This window comes from Hippopotamus amphibius, chromosome 5, assembly GCF_030028045.1.
Source record: "Hippopotamus amphibius kiboko isolate mHipAmp2 chromosome 5, mHipAmp2.hap2, whole genome shotgun sequence".
Lineage (NCBI taxonomy): Eukaryota > Metazoa > Chordata > Mammalia > Artiodactyla > Hippopotamidae > Hippopotamus > Hippopotamus amphibius.
In genome coordinates, this window is record NC_080190.1 from 125,980,484 (window position 1) to 126,000,037 (window position 19,554).

At 46.9% G+C, this 19,554-nt stretch overlaps 1 protein-coding gene across 3 annotated transcripts in view; it reads right to left on the bottom strand.

Moving 5' to 3' along the window:
- Positions 1-19,554, bottom strand: part of LYN (LYN proto-oncogene, Src family tyrosine kinase) — a 105,294-nt gene that overhangs the window by 67,705 nt on the left and 18,035 nt on the right. Inside the window, exon 1 of one of the 3 annotated variants that reach the window (XM_057734090.1) lies at positions 8,462-8,532. The exons of the other annotated variants lie outside the window; for them this stretch is intronic. The gene's annotated coding sequence lies outside the window, so the exon portion shown is untranslated. Of the gene's footprint in view, positions 1-8,461; positions 8,533-19,554 lie in introns of those variants that run through there. 3 annotated transcript variants of the gene reach the window in all.

Sequence of the window (19,554 nt, forward strand, 5' to 3'; positions counted from 1 at the left end):
GATTTTGCAAACAGCTGACAGATCAACACAGCCTAATTTCTCCTTAAAATCCAGAGTTTTAGCATGCCATATGTTTTGGAAATGTTTGATCACTTCCAATTATTTTCTGATGCTTCTAAATTTAAATTTAAACTTTAAAAACTTCTAAGTTTTTAACTGCACAACCCTCAGAGTTGACACACCATTTGAAGAACTAGCAGGAGAACATTAAAAATGCATAAAGTGTCTTTAAAAAAATAGAAATAATATTCAAGTAGTTAAAAGAAGCAAGTCTTCTAGTAAATTGGAACATTTGATAAATTCATCAAATTGGCCTTCAGGCAATTGGTTTTTGTAAAACTGATCTAGAACATGATATGAAAGAATATTAACAGTCATTAGAATATTGTACATGTATATTTGTTGACATAAAAAGATGTTCACAATATATTTAGGCTAAAAAAACAATACACATAGCACGATACCATTTTTGTGAGGGGGAAATATGTCAATAAATGGGTAGGAAAAGAGTCTAGGAAGAAATATCCTAAACTATCACAATGGTCATCCACAGGTGATGGGGCTGCAGGTATTTTTGGGTTTGCCTTTTTTCATCTTCCTATCATATATATATATGATAGGATATGTATATCCTATCATATATATATATAATTTCCTATTCACAGATATATATATATATATATACACATACACACACATATGAGAGTTTGAAGGACCTTAGGTCATGTGTTTAATTACCCTTATTCTAAAATTGTGAAAGATGTTTTTCATTTTGTATAAATTACATATATATACACACACATATACAATGTGCCTTTATTATATATATGTATATATATATAACATGTATCAATAATATACACACACATACATAAACTCGTACAAAGATGGATGAAAATTTTAAGACAAAAGAATCGGAAGCCACAGCCTAAGGTCCTTCAAGCCCTGATAACCTGTGGGAATAAAGAATCTGGGAAGGATGGAGCTGGAGCCGTCGTCCTTGCTAAGATCCCTAGGAACTGAACTGTCAGTCATGAAGACTGTTACAGACTTCAGGATAAAGACTCAGTGTCCGGGAGATGCTCCCAAGCGCGCTCTGGGCGGACAGCAAAGGCCTGCTGGCTGTCTCAGGAGGTGACAAGCACTCAGGTCCCCGTGGGAACACAAAGGCAGGTTCAGTTGATGCTTACAAGCCCCCTGCTCTTTGACTCCAAGAAACCTGGAAGGTCGTGCCCAGATCCATGATGGGAATGAGGCGAGGGGCAGGAAAGGAGATGGTGAGGCTGAGCTGTGAGAGAGGAGGCCAGGGTCCTGCTCCTCTCATGACAACAAACACACCAAAGATGCGGTGACGGTCCCCGGATCAATGTGCACAAAACTGCTCCCCATTTGCATAACTCTGAGTTGAGCAATTTCTCGCAGAGGAAGATACGGGGGATTGCTGAAACGAGTGGGGGTTTTTTGGTTTTGTTTCTCTTAACAATAAAAGGGAACACTATGAAAACAAGATGAGCTCATGGAAACTTAAGTATCACAGGGAAATGTGTCATTTTAAGGACCAGAACAGGAAATTCAAAGCAGAGTCTGAAATATGTGTGTCCAACCTGCCAAGAAATGGACGAAACACCAACTTTGTTTCTAGCCTCAGATTTTTATGATCAATGATCCAGCCACCTATCTTTAGAAATATATAAAACGATATATTTAAATTCTGCTTTAAGAGTTAAGTCAGGTTTACATAAATAGAGGTAACAAAATAGAAATTATTATGAAATCAAGAAAAACTGAAACTAAGCCCAAGACCGCTAAAAGAATCTGAAGGTTATATCTTGCCATAAGTTTCTGCACAACTGTTAATACAGACCAAAAATCTCCAAAAGTTTAGGTTTTCTAGAGGCTAAACCAAAGACAAAAACATGCCATGGATATAAATAAATCTGCTTCTCTGCAACAGGCTTTCTCAGCCTCAGTACTACTGACATTTTGAGCCAAAAAATTATTTGTTGTGGGGTCTGTCCAGTGCCTTGTAGGGTAGTTAGCAGCATCCTTGGCTTCTACCCACACGGTACCAGTAACACCCCTGCCCCTCCTCATCACCAGGTATGACAACAAAAATGTCTCCAGATGACCCTCATTTGAAAGTATAGTAAACAGAATAAACAGCCCAGAAATACAGTCAATTGATCTTTCACACAGGAGGAAAGGCAATTCAATGGAGAAATGATAGTCTTTTCAACAAGTAGTACTGGAAAACCTGAACATCCACATGCAAAAAGAAAAATTAACCTAGACCCAGATCTTACATCTTTTACAAAAATTAACTCAAAATGCATAAACAGAACTAAATGTAAAATGCAAAACTGTAAAACTTCTAGAAAATAACACAGAAGAAAATCTAGATGACCTTGGGTTTGGCGATGACTTTTTAGATTAAAAAACCAAAAGCATCAGCCATAGAAGAAAAAAATTGATAAACTGGACTTCATTAAAATTAAAAACTTCTGCTCTGCAAAAGACACTGTTAAGAAAATTAAAAGACAAGCCGCAGACTGGGAAAAGATCTTTTCAAAACACAAATAAAGGACTGGTGTCCAAAAATACACAAAGAATTCTTAAAAATCAATAATACAAAACCAAACAACCCAATAAAAAAAATGAGCATAAGATCTGAATAGACACCTCGCCAAAGAAGATAGAGAGATGGTAAATGAGTTATGAAAGATGCTCCACATCACATGTCATGAGGGAGATGCAGATAAAACAATGAGATGCCACCACGCACCTGTGAGAGTGACAAAGATCCCAAACACTGACGCCACCCAAGGCTAGGGAAGAGGCAGAACAAGAGGAACTTCCAGTCACTGCTGGGCAACAAAAAATGGTGCAGCTACTTCAGAAAACAGCTTGGCAGTTTCTTATAAAACTAAATATATTCTTAACACATGATTTAGTAATTCTACTACTTGTTATTTACCCAAATGAACTGAAAACTTTGGTTTGCACCAAAACCTGCCTGTGGACCTCTACAGCAGCTTTATTCACAATTGCCAAAACTTGGAAGCTACCAGAACATCCTTCGGTGGGTGACTGAAGAAACACACTGTGGTCCATCCGGACAACAGGATATTATTTATCAATAGAAAGAAATGAGCTATCAAGCCATAAAAAACATGGAAGATACTTAAACGCATATTGCTTCTAGACGAAAAAAAAAGCCAATACGAAAAAGCTACAGACTGTATGATTCCAACTCTATGACATTCTGGAAAAGGCAAAACTATGGACACAGTTAAAAGGTCAGCGGTTGCCAGCAGTTCAGGGAAAGGGAGGGAGGAATGGGTGGAGCACAGGGGGATTTTGGGGGTACTGAACTACTCTGTATGAATAGTGGACACGGGTCAGTATACATTTGCCAAAACCCAGAGAATGTACAGCCCCAAGAGTGAACCCAATGAAAACGGCGGACTTTCGTTCATCATAGTGTATTAATGTTGGCTCATCAGTTGTAACAAATGTACCACACTGTGCAAGATGTTAATAATTAGGGGAAACCAAGGGTGCGGTGAGCATGACATGGAAAACCCTCTGTACTTTCCACTCAGTGTTTCTGGAAACCTAAAGCTGCCCTAAAAAATAAAGTCTATTAAATTTTTTAAAGTATATTGTGACAGAATAGGCATCAGGCCACCTACTTTTGAGTGTGTATTTCAGAAAAACGTATCGTCCATTTTGAAAAGACTATTTCTTGCCTTAAAATATTTCTGCTGAGAAAAGTTCACACAGTTACTCATGAGCCCCTTCCAGGCACCCAAGATGCTCTACAACGCTCAAGGACAGGCTGTTACCTGCTCTGCCTACATCATTGTGAAGGAACATACAGCAGCATTTCATTCCGTCTTCTTGACCGAATTCCCAAACATCTCCAGTTTTAGCTTAGAAAACTAACTGGCAAGAGGTGGAAGTTCTATTAATGTTTAACAATAAAGTCGTATTCCTAACAATATGCCTGTAGCCATTTACGATAAACGAAAGACACAACTGAATTTGACATAAAAACGACAAAGCAAAGACCATCTGATAGTGCAGCCCTGAGTATACACACAGGTTTGCATAGTGCACAGGATTTTATCAGAAATTAGTAATCCTGCAGAACCACTGCTGTCCACCAACAGTTCAGTAAGTTGATGAAATAAAAACAGGATGGGGAGCAGGTACGTAAACCATAGGGTGCCGTTCAAGGACTCCTGTGGAGCCGCTGCAATTGAGGACACAGTGGTTGGATTCGGTGAGTAACAAGGGATGAGGGATGTCAGGAAGCTGGGGGGGTGTCTGATGGTTCCGCATAAAGCTTTTCAGTTGTTTCGGTTTTTCAATTGTGGGCAAGAATCACCTTGAAAGTGATAAGCCTTCATTTTTAAGAATGGCTGAAAGAACTCTGTGACTAAATTTTTTAAAAATGCTTATAATGTAATTTTTAACAAAGCAAGATTAAAATTCAATCTTCATTATGGTTACATACATAGGAAAAAGTTTGGAAAGGAATATTCAAATCAAATTAAATCCAAATGGGGGGGATCAGTACAGTGTTATGATATGTGATGGGTTTTTAATTACAAATTAAAAACACTTTTTTATTACAATAAAAGAAACTAATTTTTAGACATTTTTTTAAAAAAATTAAATCAAAGTTAAAATCAAAGCACTTTCACACTCCTAGGGTCAGTTTTTACTTTTCTCCTTTTCCATTGCCAACTTGTCTATAACCAGCTACACTGTTTTCCTTTCATAAAAATATAGTGGTTGAAAAAAAAAAAGGACTTCCCTAGTGGTCCAGTGGTTAGGGCTCTGCGCTTCCACTGCATGGGGCACAGTCTATCCCTGGTTGGGGAACTAAGATTCCCACATGCCGTGGCCATAAATAAATAAATAAAAATATAGTGGTTGAATTAAACATCAAACGCAGTGAGCCCCTTATTTACACCAGACACCCCCACCCAGCGTGGCCCGTGGACCCTGCATGAACTGGGAAGCAAGCAGCCCCAAAGGCGCAGTTTCTGTCCTGCTGCCCTCACAGCAGGGCCGCCTCGGGTCCTCAGACGCGGTGGGGGAGGCATCACGTCATCCCCACGGGGCTGGACTGGAGCTCAGTGGATTCCAGGGAGATAAAGGCACAGAAAGCCCTTCCTCCCCACGGCCTGGCCCCCCCACACCCCGGGCTTATGGTCAAGTGTGATGGCTAAACACCAGGCAGTGACTCTGACCTGGAAGACCAGAGGTCAGGAGGCCAAGATTTCTGTAAACAAGAGAAGTAAAGAAGAGAGGGGACTGGAAACCATCCTTGGACTAATAAGCTTGAGGACAAAGCCCTGACTACTGAGTGTAGTGTAAGATCCCAGACGCCGGCAGAGAGGATCACGTTAGGGCAGAGAGGATCACTTTACACTTGCTCCAGGAGTTTAAAAGTGAAAAAGAGGAAACTGGAGGCCAGGGTTGGGTCCACAGTTACTTCTTAAAATAGGTGTGGCCCAGAAGTGTCATAAACTGGAGGAGAAGTAAGAGACGGCAGAGAACAGGTCTGCACCGTGGTTCCCAAACAGGGTGCCACGGCGAACTCCCAAGGGTGCCTGGGGGTATTCCACATTTTCAAGGCAAACACCAGGACCTCTGTTGGACACTAAGAATGACCAGCTCCACATTAGATTGCGCTGCGCTCCTTTCAGCCACCTCACATCTGCGGGAAAGCGGGTTTTTTGTGGTTGCCGGGAGTAAAAGAAAAAAAAAAAAAAAAAGCTGCTCTCGCGTGAAGATAAACATGGAACAGGAAGTGAGGATGGTGGGGTCCAACTACGATCCCAAGCGTTGGGAAGGCATGCGGCACAGGTACGCACATCCCCCCAGCACACAGTTGTGTTCATTTGAGAAGAAGAGAAAACTATGCTTTTGCTTTCAGTGGATGTGTAACATTTTTTCAAATGCTTCTACCTTGTTATAACAAATGCAGATGACGTGGTTTGGACCTACCTCCCTAGTCCATGGAACTATTTGATGCTTCTGCTGCTCTAGGATTGCCATGAAGAAATTACTGAGACACTCGGGGCGGGGGGGGGGTTGGGTTGTGAACCAAGGGGGTCTGGGAAGCTGTGAGCCTGTAACTTTGAAAAGTGAGTAGCAGCGGGACAGCACAGAGCAGGTGGGTGCTGTCAGCTGCAGCTGCCAGGCTGAAAGAGCAGAGGGTGCCCCCCCTCCCCCCCCCCCCGCCGCAGGTGCACTTAGCAGGAGAGGGGGCGGGGGGGGGGGGGGGGAGGGAGCCTCCCTGTCACATTGCCCACCCTGCTCCAAGCAGAAACCACTGATTCTCAGGGAGTGCTGACCCTGGAGAGGATGCCCCGGTCACTTGCGGAAAACTGTAAACCACTTCAACAGCTTGGTGGCTATTCTGTTGAATTTCCATTATTCTTAGCACAGATTTCTCATTTTTCTCACCACCCTCGTCACCCAGGCTCAGAACCTCTGTCATCTTTGTGACGTCCCGGTCTCCAGCAAGCCCTGTCACTTTCACAGTGTCACCATGCTGGGTTTCTAGGCTTAGGGAAAGGCAAGGACCAGATAAACAGTGTATTCTGATGGTTCTCCCCTACATTCTCTTCTTTCCCTGCTAAACCCTACATGATATTAATGACTCAAAGGTCCGCTTTAGGTATAACTGTTCTGGGTGGCTATGGCCGCCTCCTTGCCAGTCTCTGTGGTCTTTTCCCTCCTCTTTGCTCAAGGTTGTGAATCATCATTTCATCATGTCATTTACGTTCAGAATCCTTCAGACAGCCTTCTACCGTTTACCTGATTAATGAGTGAATACAGACATACACTCAGAGCCAAGCTTCAGAACTGAGATGTGCTCTCGTTCCCCAGCTCCCTGCTGCCCTCTCTACAGTTACATTACACGAGTGTAGATGACAAGATCTATTTTATCATTTGTCTGTCTCTCCTCGCAGGACCACAAGCCCCATGAGAGCAGGGATTTTTGCCAGGTCTGCACCTGTTGTATCGCCAGCCTGGAGAACAGTGCTTGGCCCTTGGAAATGCTCTATACATGTTCATGGTCGCGTGGAGTGCCCAGGAGAATAAATGCTCAAGAAGCGTTAGCCATTACTATTCCTACTATCCCATCCCCTCGAATTCTGCTACCAACACCTCTTCTATCGCCAACAGGATGAAATCTCAAATATTCGACTTGCCCGTCACAGCCCGGCTCCGGTCCATCTCGACACCTCATGCATCAAGGACAGAAACTTGTATTTATTGACATGGTGGCACCATCCTGCCTTCCCCGTTTAAGCAAATCCCACCCATCCTCCAAAGCCTAATTGAAAACCAGTCTTGTTACACCCTTCTCTCCCTGACTACTTATCTCTATAATCAATGTGGGACTTCGCCACAAGCCCCAGGACACGTCTGACAGTCCTGTTTCATGTGTAACTCTTGTATTGAGTCTTGTTGAAGTGTGAGTGGCTCTCTCCCCCATGGAGACTGTAAACTCCTTGAGATACTATCTGCTCTGCCTCTTTGTACATCACCCTGCTTCTACCACCGAGACACACACAGTCCCCCACCTGGTCACCGTGATGCAGCAAAACACCTTTGTTGAACTAAAGTTCACCTTGGAAATCGCATGGATTATGGTTTGCAGTCAGAAGCAATTCTGTACGCGGATCCCATTCTTTTTATTAGCTACAGCCTCTCTGGTTTATAATAGATGATCAATAAACATTAGTTCCCCAAACTGTTTTAGTTTCAGACAAATCTAGACCATGACAGCCACCAAGATGCCCCCATTCACTGAGAGTCTGTGACCATTCAGAGAATTTGGGCTGAAATCTCTAGTTAATAATTTTCCCCCAGATGAAGGAGCTCAGGGCTTTAGGATGAGGAAATTTGGGTCCACCCTGGTTCCTGTATTTATCAAGAGCATATAAACATCAGCAAGTTATTTAGTGAAACTTCACTCTATTCAGCTGTACAACGCAGATAACACCCCTCCTTCTAGGGTTATTGTGAGGGTTAAATGCAAGAGCATATGTGAAATGCTCCCCTTCGAAAAAAAGTGAACAATGCGTTACTTCCCGTTTTCCCTCCCTCTCCCCCAAACAGAGAGGGCCAGATTGTAGTGACATTATCCCATGTAGGGAAGAAAGGCTCCTGTGACTTTTGGCACAAGCAAAATTGCTAAATCAAAATTGCTACGGTGCCTTCACGAGTGTGGATTCCGCCGACAGCTAGAGCACTGCAGGGTCCACGGCACCGCACACGGCCTCGAGGGAACCCCACCTCCAGCTCTGTCCCAGCCCTCTGTTCCCGTCACTGAAATGCAGCGGGTCCAGGTTTCAGACCCTTCCCCATCTCACACCGGGCTCCCCGCACTGAGTCTGCTCAAGCCTCTCACTGTCTTCACAGCCCCACTCACCTACTTGGCAGGCAGACGAGCTCTGTATTTGCAGATCTTTCTTTTTCAATTGGCTTTGAGTGTCTTCTCTGATTTAGTCACCGACAGAGTAAAAGCCTGAAGAATTCTATTTTGGGCCTCAAGGTGTGTTAGGCTGAAGGATGGAGGAACAAAGGAGCAAAGAGCAGGATGCCAATCCGGTCCCAATCCAGTCCTGGGTCCTTTGCTCCCCGGGTTTACGCCGAATGACAAAGCCAACGCTGTCCAGCCTGGGTGTCTTTAGAGCCCAGGCCCAGGCCTGTCGCCGTGGCCACCGTGTCCTGAGTTCCTCCTGTGAAGTGGCCGTTCTCTGCCCATCACTCCCCCGCCCCCTCGGTGCCCTGCAGCCAGCCTCACGCTGAGCCGGAGGGTCTGGACGGCCACATCAGGCCTTTCAAGCAGCCCCAGGAGGAGGAAGTGTCTTGTTCCCACGGGCCTGGGTTTTTCTCTTTTGGGTGTGTTTTCTCTTTCTGAAACCAGGAAGCTCAATTTGCCTAATGGTTAAACCCAAAAGGATTACAGATTCTTTCTGCAAGAACCCGCAGTCTGTGGTCCATCCCTCCCTGTTAAAAGCAGTCCGTTTCCAAACTACCCCAACACCCGGGGAGCGGGGGCGGGGGGTGGGCGGGGGGGGCTTTCTGTTCTTTCCAGTGAAGTCTGTTCTACGCCATTACTTTGATGAAAAGTGCTATATTAACAGATCATTCATATTTCTGTTTGCCCTCTCTCACTGAAACGCTAAAAGTATAAACACGAAATTATATCTCAATTCCCTAAAGAGACAAAAATCACACTTTCTTTCCCCCTGCCTCTACTTCTCTCTCCGCTTTTAACTAAACCGCTTTTAGGCTCAGACTCTTACACTTACATCCTTCACATTTCCCTTTATTAGTCTTGGGTGCCCGGCAAGTTCTGCTTTTCTCGCAGTAACTGAGGTCCCCTTTCTTGCCTATCATTTTTGCTAAAAAATATGTTCTCCCTTGCTAACACACCCAAACCTTCAACAATCTTTCCTCATGCTGTCACCTCCCTGGTTTTAACCTCCAGACAGGTGGGGGACCTCACCCCAGCCCCCGTGGGGCCCCACGAGGGAACCACGGAGAGGGGGTCACTCAGAATCAAAGAACTGTTAGACACAGGCGGAGCCGGAATCCCAAGCTACCGGTTGACCTTGGGAAGTCATTTACTCCCTCACCCTCAGTGGACACACTTGGACACGGAGGCTCCGGCCCCCTACCCCCAAGGGCACTGCAGGGTGGGCTGCGCTGGGCCCCAGGGCTCCCACTCCGGGAGGACTCTCGTCAGCACCACTTACGTGCGGTTACCCACAACTGGCGGATTCTTCCCAAAGGATCCTTTCTACATCTGTCTATCTTAATTCTCTTCAACATAGTTTCAGCTGCGCTGGCGAGAGCAGTGCGTCCTGTATTTGGCCTATCAAGGTATTTATTAGACCACAATTCCTCACCCGAACTGTGCATTTGAACAACATGGGGGTTTTTTAGGGAAAATTCACCGGCTCCACCCCTACACCAGTTAAATGAGCATCTCTGGGGGTCAGGCCTGGGCGTGAGTGTTTTCGGATCTCCACAGGTGAGCACGTAACTCTAAGACTTTCAGGTGGTGATGAGTGCGCTGCAGAGAATGAAGGGTAACAGGAGAGGGAAGGAGGGGATGCTGGCTGAGCAGGCCTGTGTGAGAACACGCTTCAGGCAAAGGCCCTGTGGAGGGAACGGCCCCGCGGAGTCTCACCTGCGGACCAGCCACGGAGAGGGTGCTGGGGGCCGGGCCCACCCAGTGTCAGAGGCGGGAGGCGGGCGAGGTGTCAGGGCCCCCGAGCACCCTCCCTGCTTCCCACTGCAGACCTGATTACTCAGCCCTTCTTCCTTCAACTTGGGGCAGTTTTGTGCAATCCCTCAGCTTCCTTCCAACATTTCCCCCTTTCTGCTTACGCGACAGCCGGGGAGGTTTCCGTGGAAACCTAAAGAACATCTATTAATGCCCCAGGTTATTTAGTTTAAACTTGTCTTGTGTTTGCAGTCACAGTCGACCAACATGGAACTTTGCAACAGGAAATCTGGGGAAATTATTACAGCCTACACCACTGAGTACCCCAAATGTATTCCCGTATCTTGTCTAGACCTCCCTCTCTCCTCACTTGTATAGCACGTGGATCAAACTAAATACCCATCTCTTCCAGCCCAAATTCCGTGCATCTGTGCACCTGGGGTCATTGTCACTTGTTAAGTCTATTGTAAGAGAGACATGGGGGGTGCAAACACCTGCAAGACATGGGCCTCTCCTCAAGGAGCCGAGGGGATGTCTTGAGCTACTGGAGGCTAATTTCCCAGGGTGCGTATACTCAGGGAGCTCTTTTCTTCCCTTCTTTCTTTTTTTTAATATTTATTTTTATTTATTTAGCTGCGCTGGGTCTTAGTTGCGGCACGCGGGATCTTAGTTCCCTGACCAGGGATCGAACCCGTGCCCCCTGTATTGGGAGCACAGAGCCTTACCCACTGGATGGCTGGGGAAGCCCCTCTTCCCTTCTTTCTTTAGTTCATGTCACCAGCTCATTAGCACCAGCTCCCCTCCCCCACTTCTCCAACTTCACAAGTTTGACAAAACATTATTAGTGTGTCCAGTGTGTAAAAACATTTAAAGAGCAGTTTCAAAAGAATGACTCTCCCTGACCTCAGTCATCACCCCATATTAACAGAAACCTGGTCTTTTATTTTTCTGTCTGTACACACTCACACACACACACACTCACACACACACACACACACAGAATGTTACCATCCCCACATCTCTAGTTTAGAGCCAGAGGTCAGCATGTGCTTGTCTCCCAGGGGTGGGGCATCTGATATTCAGCACATGACGAGGGATTTATATCTTCCTTCACATCCGCTGCTCAGGAATCATCATCGAAGGCGGGACCCCCATCGAGAACCATTGTTCCCGTGTGACTGTCTGCACCGCTGCCCTCTGATGTAAAGGCACGTCTCCGACGCTCTGGGATGTGCGCTCTGTACACGCGCTTCCAGAGTGGTGTCATGTCTGGAAATCAGGCATACATCTTTCAAAATCACCCAAAGTAAGCTGACAAAGTCCAGAAGAAGCAGAAAGTTTAGCCTGAGAAGCATGATTTTTAAATGAGAAAACAGCAGACAATGGGAAACACAACCTCATCAGTTCCAATTTACTGGTTTCAAAGTTGACATCTATGTAACGCTTACTGTGCACCTGGTACTGTGTCCAGCACTTTACACGGGTTGTTCCATTCAGTACTTGGGACAATCCTTCAGATACTATTATCATCTCCATTTGAGAGACGAGAAAGTTGAGGCTTAGACAGGTAAAGTAACTTTTCCAAGGTGACAGAGGCAGTAAGCAATGGAGCCAGAGTTGACCTGCTTGCTCCCGGGTAACTCGGGTAAAGCACCATGTGCCCCCAAAATCCCGAGTCCACACTTGAGAGCACGCAGTGAAAGCGAGGACCACTGGGCCTGGCCGCCCACCCTGAATGGCTGCCCTCTGTGAGTGGGTGAGACCGGCCGCCAGGTGCTGGCAGGTGGAGGGGTCCTCGGGGTGGGGGGGCGGGTGAGCTGTTGGAGCAGAGGAACAGGACCACAGGGGTGAGGCTGGCAGAGGGCAGGAGAAGGAAGGAGGGATTACAGAATACACCTGCTCAGGGCAGAAATGGGCAGATACAAACACCTATTCAAGAAATGTTACAAGTCCCCTCCTGATGCTTCACAGAAGAAGACAGAGTCAGCTGGAGGAAACTGAGGAAGTCTTCTGGACTAGCACACTTCTGGGAATGGTTATGAATGCCAATTCCCAGCTGGACCACAGGCATCACTGTCTTGTCTATAAGACAAGGAGCCTGGACTAGTGAAGCAGTGGTTGTGGAACTTCAGCAGGTATAAAAATTGCTGGAGGGTTTGCTCAGCCTCAGGTTGCTAGTTCCACCCACAGAGGGTCTGATTCTGCACACCTGGGAGGAGCGGGGGTGGGGTGGGGGGGAGCGGCTGGCATTTCTAATCAGAGGCTTGAGGATGTCCACAACTGCAGAACAAAATCATAGAAGATCAGGCAAAGAACAATAAGAGTTGCAGTGGAAAGCAGGCAGCATCCAGTTCTAGAATTCAAAGAGTTTGGACAGCCACAACACAGTTTCGATGGAAAGTGAAATGAGAAGACACGTTTTCAAAAGGAAGAATAGATAATAAATTAGACTTTAAGACAAAGCGCAGGGACTTCCCTGGTAGTGCAGTGGTTGAGAATCTGCCTGCCAATGCAGGGGACACAGGTTTGATCCCTGATCTGGGAAGATCCCACATGCCACAGAGAAATTAGGCCCGTGTGCCACAGCTACTAAGCCTGCACTCTAGAGCTGGCGAGCCAAAACTACTGATCCTGAGTGCCACAACTACTGAAGCCCGTGCTCCTAGAGCCCGTGCTCCACAACAAGAGAAGCCACTGCACTGAGAAGCCCACGCACCACAACAAAGAGTGGCCCCTGCTCGCCATAACTAGAGGAAGCACATGCACAGCAACGAAGACCCAACGCAGCCAATAAATAGATAAATTTATTTCAAAAAAAATGACAAAGTGCAGCCTCAGTCATCAACCCCATAGTTAATCTGTGTATTATAAAACAGATCTTTTTCATCTAATTAACAAACCCATCTTTACTCCCCGTCTATTTGGATGTCATTCAATTCTCCTAATTCTAAGCAGGGGAAACCTCAGGCACACAGAAGGCTGAGAACCCTTCCAAGCCCAGGCCCCGGGTCCTCCAGGCGAACCCACCACCACTGCCCACCTTCCCTGCATCTGTGTGACACGGTCCCCCTCTTACAGACAAAATCAACAAGGTCAGGGAGTGAAGGAAACAATAACTGCCTTGATCTTTCTTCCTTTACCAAGCAGGTCAGTCTGGAGTTTGTTCTGAAATGGTGTTTTCTCACGGCTGGGAGGGGAGAGAGAGGCTGGCGGGAGGAGGTACAAGGAACACAACCACCACGGAGACTCAGGTCTCCGGACTCCCAGCAAAATTCTGGAACGGAGGCCGCAGGGCCCCAGGGCTTGGGCTGGGGCGGGACACGTGCAGATGGTCTCAGCAGGCCCGGTCCAGGCTGCTGGTGGGCCTGACCCACCCGCGGTCCCCCCCTCCCGGAGCCCCACAGGGACCCGACACTCTCCACGTGGGAGCAGGAACATCTCGCTTCCTCTTCCGCACTCCCGCTTGCAGGGAACACACGTGCTCCCCGCATGGGGTCAGCCCAGCAGCTTTCATGGGAACACACAAAACACTCACAGGGAGCACAGGGCTGGCCTCCTGAGGACACACGCGGTGCCCCCGGAGCCGCTCACAACGAGGGCCTGGACCCCGACTTCCCTCAGGACCCTACACTACCTCCAGAGCTGAATTCACGACTCTCCAACCTGGCCTTCCTTCCTCTTGCTTTCTCTGTACCATTCTCACTCTCTCTCCCTCCCTTTCTCACACGCACACACTCTCTCACACATACACACACACACACACACACACACACCCCCCTACCCCATCCGCCGGGCTGCACGCTGCTGTTCCAGTTATCCTTCCAAAAACAACTACAACCCTCTCCCTTCTCTCTCCTCCTTCCTCACAGGACAGAGCTTGGCAAGAATGTCCTTTCAGGACAACCTGTATTCCTGGTTCCATAAGCCGCTCGCCTCACCCCTCCCCCTCCACGGACCAGCCCACGGAAACTCAATACCTGAGGGCTTTCTCCTCCTAAGTGCCACACCTGCTCCTCCCTGGAATCACCCCTCTGCCCCATAAGCGGCCTCCTTCTCCTTCTGGTTTCCAACGAACCATTTCAAACACCACGTCCTGTGTACGAAGCTGCCCTGAGCCGCCGGGGCAGAACTGCCCAGGCCTCGTGGCTCAAATCTTATCCATGTCGCATCCTCAGCACCCACGATGCAGCCAAGCCCTTGAGCGGACACCCCACACACTTCAATGAACTACTTAACTAACACAATCATTTATGTCCAATTATTTCTCCTTCAGCCTCTCAAAAGGCTCTATCACTCACACCTTCAAGACAGCTGGAATTCAACGATTGCACTTGAATCCTGTCACTCAAGCCAGCATTTTCCAGATTTGCCAGTTCACAAGAATGACTGGGACATCTGTTAAAACTACAGATTCTTGGGCCCTGCCCTAGGCAGACCCCTGAATCCGAATCCATACGGAGGGTGTGGACATTTGCAGCAAAGACTCATTCTTACACGGATTTCCACGGAGGGCACACTTTGTGCCCCACTGAAACGTGAGCCCTTTTGGAAAGAGAGAAACATGGTAAACCTTACTGACAATTCATACCTTCACATGAATTGTCAGTAAAACGCTTTCCTGAGAGATTTAAATAGAAGGCGTGGAGAAGAAGAAAAAGTCATGGGACAGGTCCGGTTTTGATTTTTGCAAAACTTTCTCTGGATGTGAGGCCATTTTACATCCAAACCCTCTGTAATCGAAATACTTATCTAGTCAAGTGGCTTCATCCTATATAAGAATAAAGTCAAGGTGAAAGAACTTTCTACAAGGGCTACTTTAAAGGAAATTATTATACGTGTAGTTCATCTTTTTAAAGATATGTCTTTTTAATCAGGAAATGCAATATCACAGCTTGTATACTCTTGGTTTTTTCCTCATAATGATAGCATTTCTTATTGGGGCTAAAATTTCAGAAAATACTTAAGTGCAGCCATGCACTTAATTGTGATGCTGGACCTTATACCTGTGATGCTGGGTCTACTCGTAACGTGGGATTTTATAAAAGCTGGGACTGAGGCGCTTTTGCTTCCCGTGCATCCTGTCTGTGCTGGGCCGCCCGCGTAACCACTTTGTTGCAAAAATTGTCTCCTTTTATTCTGCCTGTGGATGGAGCCTTAAAGACTGGTTGCAAAAGATGCTTACAGACATCTGTTACACAATGAAACAGAAACACTCTCTAGTCCAGTTCCTAGCAGCAGCTTAGCTGGGGTCTGAAAGTTCATTTAGAAATAGCTGTGTCCTGAGTTGCTTTTCTCTCTTCCATTGGAGGGGGCAGGGGGAAGGGAGGCGGCTGGACGGGGGGCCTGGGGTTGGGCGGGGGACCAGCCACCAAACGTCCACATCTTCCTGTTTACATGCCCTGAAGCAAGGCTTGTGGGCATCACCATCACCACACACGCCCCCTCCCTCATCTTCTGCAGCCCAGGTGCTGAGGCCGGAAACCTAGAAGTCATCCTAGATTCCTCTCTGTCTCACTCCCCAGAGCCAGCTCCGTCAGCAAGGTCTCCCCATGGACATCCACCACCCGTCTCCAGTCTCACCCCCTCAGCTCTGCCCGCATGGCCCCCCACGGCCAGAGAAAATGCAGGACACCCAGTCATACTGGCGTTTCATGGAAATGGCAAATCATTTTTAGTTTAAGTGCATCCCAAATATTTCATGAGATATACTAAAAATTCATTCATTGCCTACCTGAAATTTAAGTTTAATCCTGCATTCTGTATTTTTATTTGCTAAATCTGGCAACCCTATCTGCCCCTGCATTCCCCACACCACCAAATCTTTATTGATTACAGCCCTTCCACAGCTTTGTTCAGAAACAAGACTTAAGTTCTTTACCGGGGCCTCAGGGCCCTTGGCTGGAGAAGGCAGGAGAGGTTGGAGAGGCCCTCTGCTTCCTGTCCACCCTCTCTCACCCTCATGCTTCGGCCACTTTCTTCTCTGCAGACACTCAAGCTCTTCCGCACCTCAGGACCTTTGCACTTGCTGTCTCCCCAGCCTGGATCCCTCTCCCGCTGAGTGCCTCCCACTCCATTCAGATCACAGCTCAGAAACCCCACCCCAACACCCATACACCCTCCATCGCATTACTCGAACTTTCCACAAAGCCCTTCATCGAATCTGGAAGCAGTTACTGGTGTACGGCCTCTTTGTCCCGACTGGCAACGCCTGCACCTCAGAGCAGAGCCTATCTCTTGTTCACCTTCTCCAGAGCACCTAGAACTGAACCTGGCATTGAATCATCCCTATTAGACCTACTGCTGAGGAATGAATGAGTGAGTTTCCCGCCTGTAAAATGAGATTTCCTTACATTCTAAGCAGCCTTCACTTTGGCATGTTCAGCTTTTATAACACGTTGACATCTCTAAACAACTTTTCCTGCACCAAACTCAGACTTTTCCCCATCACACAGCGAGTGTACATTCCTGCCTGTTGCATGGTGCTGTCCACCCCTCCGAGTTCGGAGGCACCAGGAGCTCTGTCTTAGTCAGTACCAGGCGATAGTTTGTGCAGTGTGTTACGTGAGTGTTCCATTGTATTTTAAACTGGTACTTAAAAAAAAATTCAGTGGAAAGCCGAAAGACCAAGGTGTTGATGCAAATGCTAGAAAAAGCACCAAGATAAGAATTATAAGGTACATTGAAAGCAGGGACTCTTCAGCCTTGAGCAAAACACTCTTTTGGGTCGCCTCATTGTGAAGAAACTGCATGCAATTTAAGACCATGGGTGAAATGCTGAACATACATTGAAAACTGTGTCTAAACAGGAATATGCAATTTCGAAATGGTACAAATTGTTCAGCTGTCTGGGGATGGAAGCCCTTATCACATCCGAGTCTATTTCTGGCCTTTGGGCTTAGTGGGGGGCGGGGGTAGGGAAGGGACTGCTGGGGGCCACCTGCGGTGCAGCGGAGAAGCAAGGTGGCCAGGTCCTCACGCCGTAGCACACGATGACCCCTCCCGCTATTTTATAATCATCTTGACTCCTGGCAATCACTGGAGTTTCCAAAGAAGAAAAACCTAAATTTTCATCTGGCCTCCTCTGAGCTGCCAGAGGAGTAGAATATTGGCCGTGGTCAGCCCGGCCCTTTGTGTTGTTTAGATAGGCAATTTGAAGGCGGGCCAGGAAACCACAGGAGACAGGAGGAAGGGAAGTGCCTAAGGCCCTGTGTTGGGTGGGCGAGCCCGTGAGCTGACTCCAGCAAGAAGGAAGAAGACACACACGTGCACGCTAACTGGAAGCAATCGTTCCAGGAAGTCATGCAAAAGGCTCCCCATTTCAAGATTCTAAATTCTCACAGGGTTTCTTTAACCATTTAACGGATACAGTTGTGCAAGATACAGGCACTTATTTTCTTTGAGAAAAGCTTGGACATGTACCAGGCTGCGTCCAGACACGGGGACCACTTGGCGTTCAGCACACGTTCACATCCTTCCTCACACAGATGCTGGGGGAGGGCGATGAGCAGGACCGTCTCCATCCTTGGGAGCTCGGGGCCAGTGGGAGAAGCAGGTGAATTGATGCTGACATTGAGGGGACAGGTGCCCAGCAGAAGTGTGTGCCACGTGCTTCGGGGCCACAGAGGGAAGCAGATGGTCCTGTGTGTCCAGGCCAGCATCCCGTGTGCATGAGGCCAACATCTTAGTTACAGCTGAACTGACCCCACCATATGACAGTGTTTTTAGTTTGCTTTTCTTATTGAGGCAAAATGTATACAGAATGTTCTGGAGACGGATGGGGATGATGGTTGCAGAACAGTGTGAATGTTCTTAAGGCCACAGAACACTTAAAAATGGTTAAGGGGGAATTGCCTGGCAGTCCAGTGGTTAGTACTCTTTGCTTTTACTGCCGAGGGCACGGGTTCAATCCCTGGTCAGGGAACTAAGATCCCTCAAGCCACAAGGCACGGCCAAAAAAATTAAAATTAAAACATTTTTAAAAATTAAATGCTTAAGACGGTAAATGTTGTGTTAAGTCTATTTTGCCACAATAAAAAAAAATAAGAAAAATAAATTTTAATTATTTACCCCCCAAAATGTATACACAGTGAAATGCACAGATCTTTTTTTTTCTTTAAAACTCTACTTTTTTTAAGCTCTTTATTGGAATATAAATGCTTTACACTGTTGTGCCAGTTTTCTCTGTACACCAAAGTGAATCAGCTGTATTTATACATATATCCCCCATCTCCTCCCTCCCGCGACTCCCTCCCATCCTCCCTATCCCAGCCCTCTAAGTCATCACCCATTTTAGTGCACAGATCTTAAATGCTATACGAGATTGGTTTTGGTAGATGTCTCCACCCACATTCCCACCTTCCAAAACAAGACACAGAACAGCCCTGTCACCTCAGTCCCCTCGTGTCCCCTTCTAAGTCACCCCCTCCCCGTGATCGTGGTTCTTGACCTTCACAGACAGGAAGTCAGACAGCACGCATTTCTTTGTCTGGCATATTTCACTTAATATAATGTTCGGGAGATTCGATCAGTTGTTGTACGGGGGACTACCTTTCGCTGGTTAGAGTAGTCCCGTTTTATGAATATATCATCCAGATTTATTGAACCGCTCTTCTGATTTATTTTATAAATATGTTATGAAAAGATCTGCTATGGACATCACTGTACACATCTTTGTGTGGACATCTCTTTTCACTTCTCTTGTGTAAATACGCAGAAGTGGACAGGCTTGGCTGTGAGGCATTTGTATGTTGAATTTTATAAGAAAGCGCTGAAGGGCTTCCTGCAGTGGCGGGACCATTTCCACTCCAGTCTCCCCACGTCCTCGCCAGCACGCTGGGATTGTCAGTGTTTTGTTTTGTTTTTTTAACAATCGCCGATGGCTCACTGAATCTGCATGAATGATGCCGAACAGGGCTAATAGCCCTCGGACAGGGCTACTGGTTTCCCGGAGAGCTGTTCCTTCCTCCAGGAAGGAGGGTACCACCCCTGGCTCAGCTGGAGTTTAAATGGGGTCATTGCTTTCCTTTTCTTTTTTTAACAAACTGCTTTCATATACTCTTTTACAACCAATCCTGATAAGGAATTCTAACAGATAGCAAGAGAGCAGCTCAGAGATGGGGTAACTGGCCCAGAGCTCACAGGGCAGCCCTCACCATGTCAGCTCTCTGCCTGAAGGTGCCCCATTTGGATCGATCTGGATGTAAAAAGAAAAAGAACAACAACAACTACTGAACGAGTCATGACGGCACTGTGCTACTTCCTGGCTCCTGCCACGTACTCACTTCTCA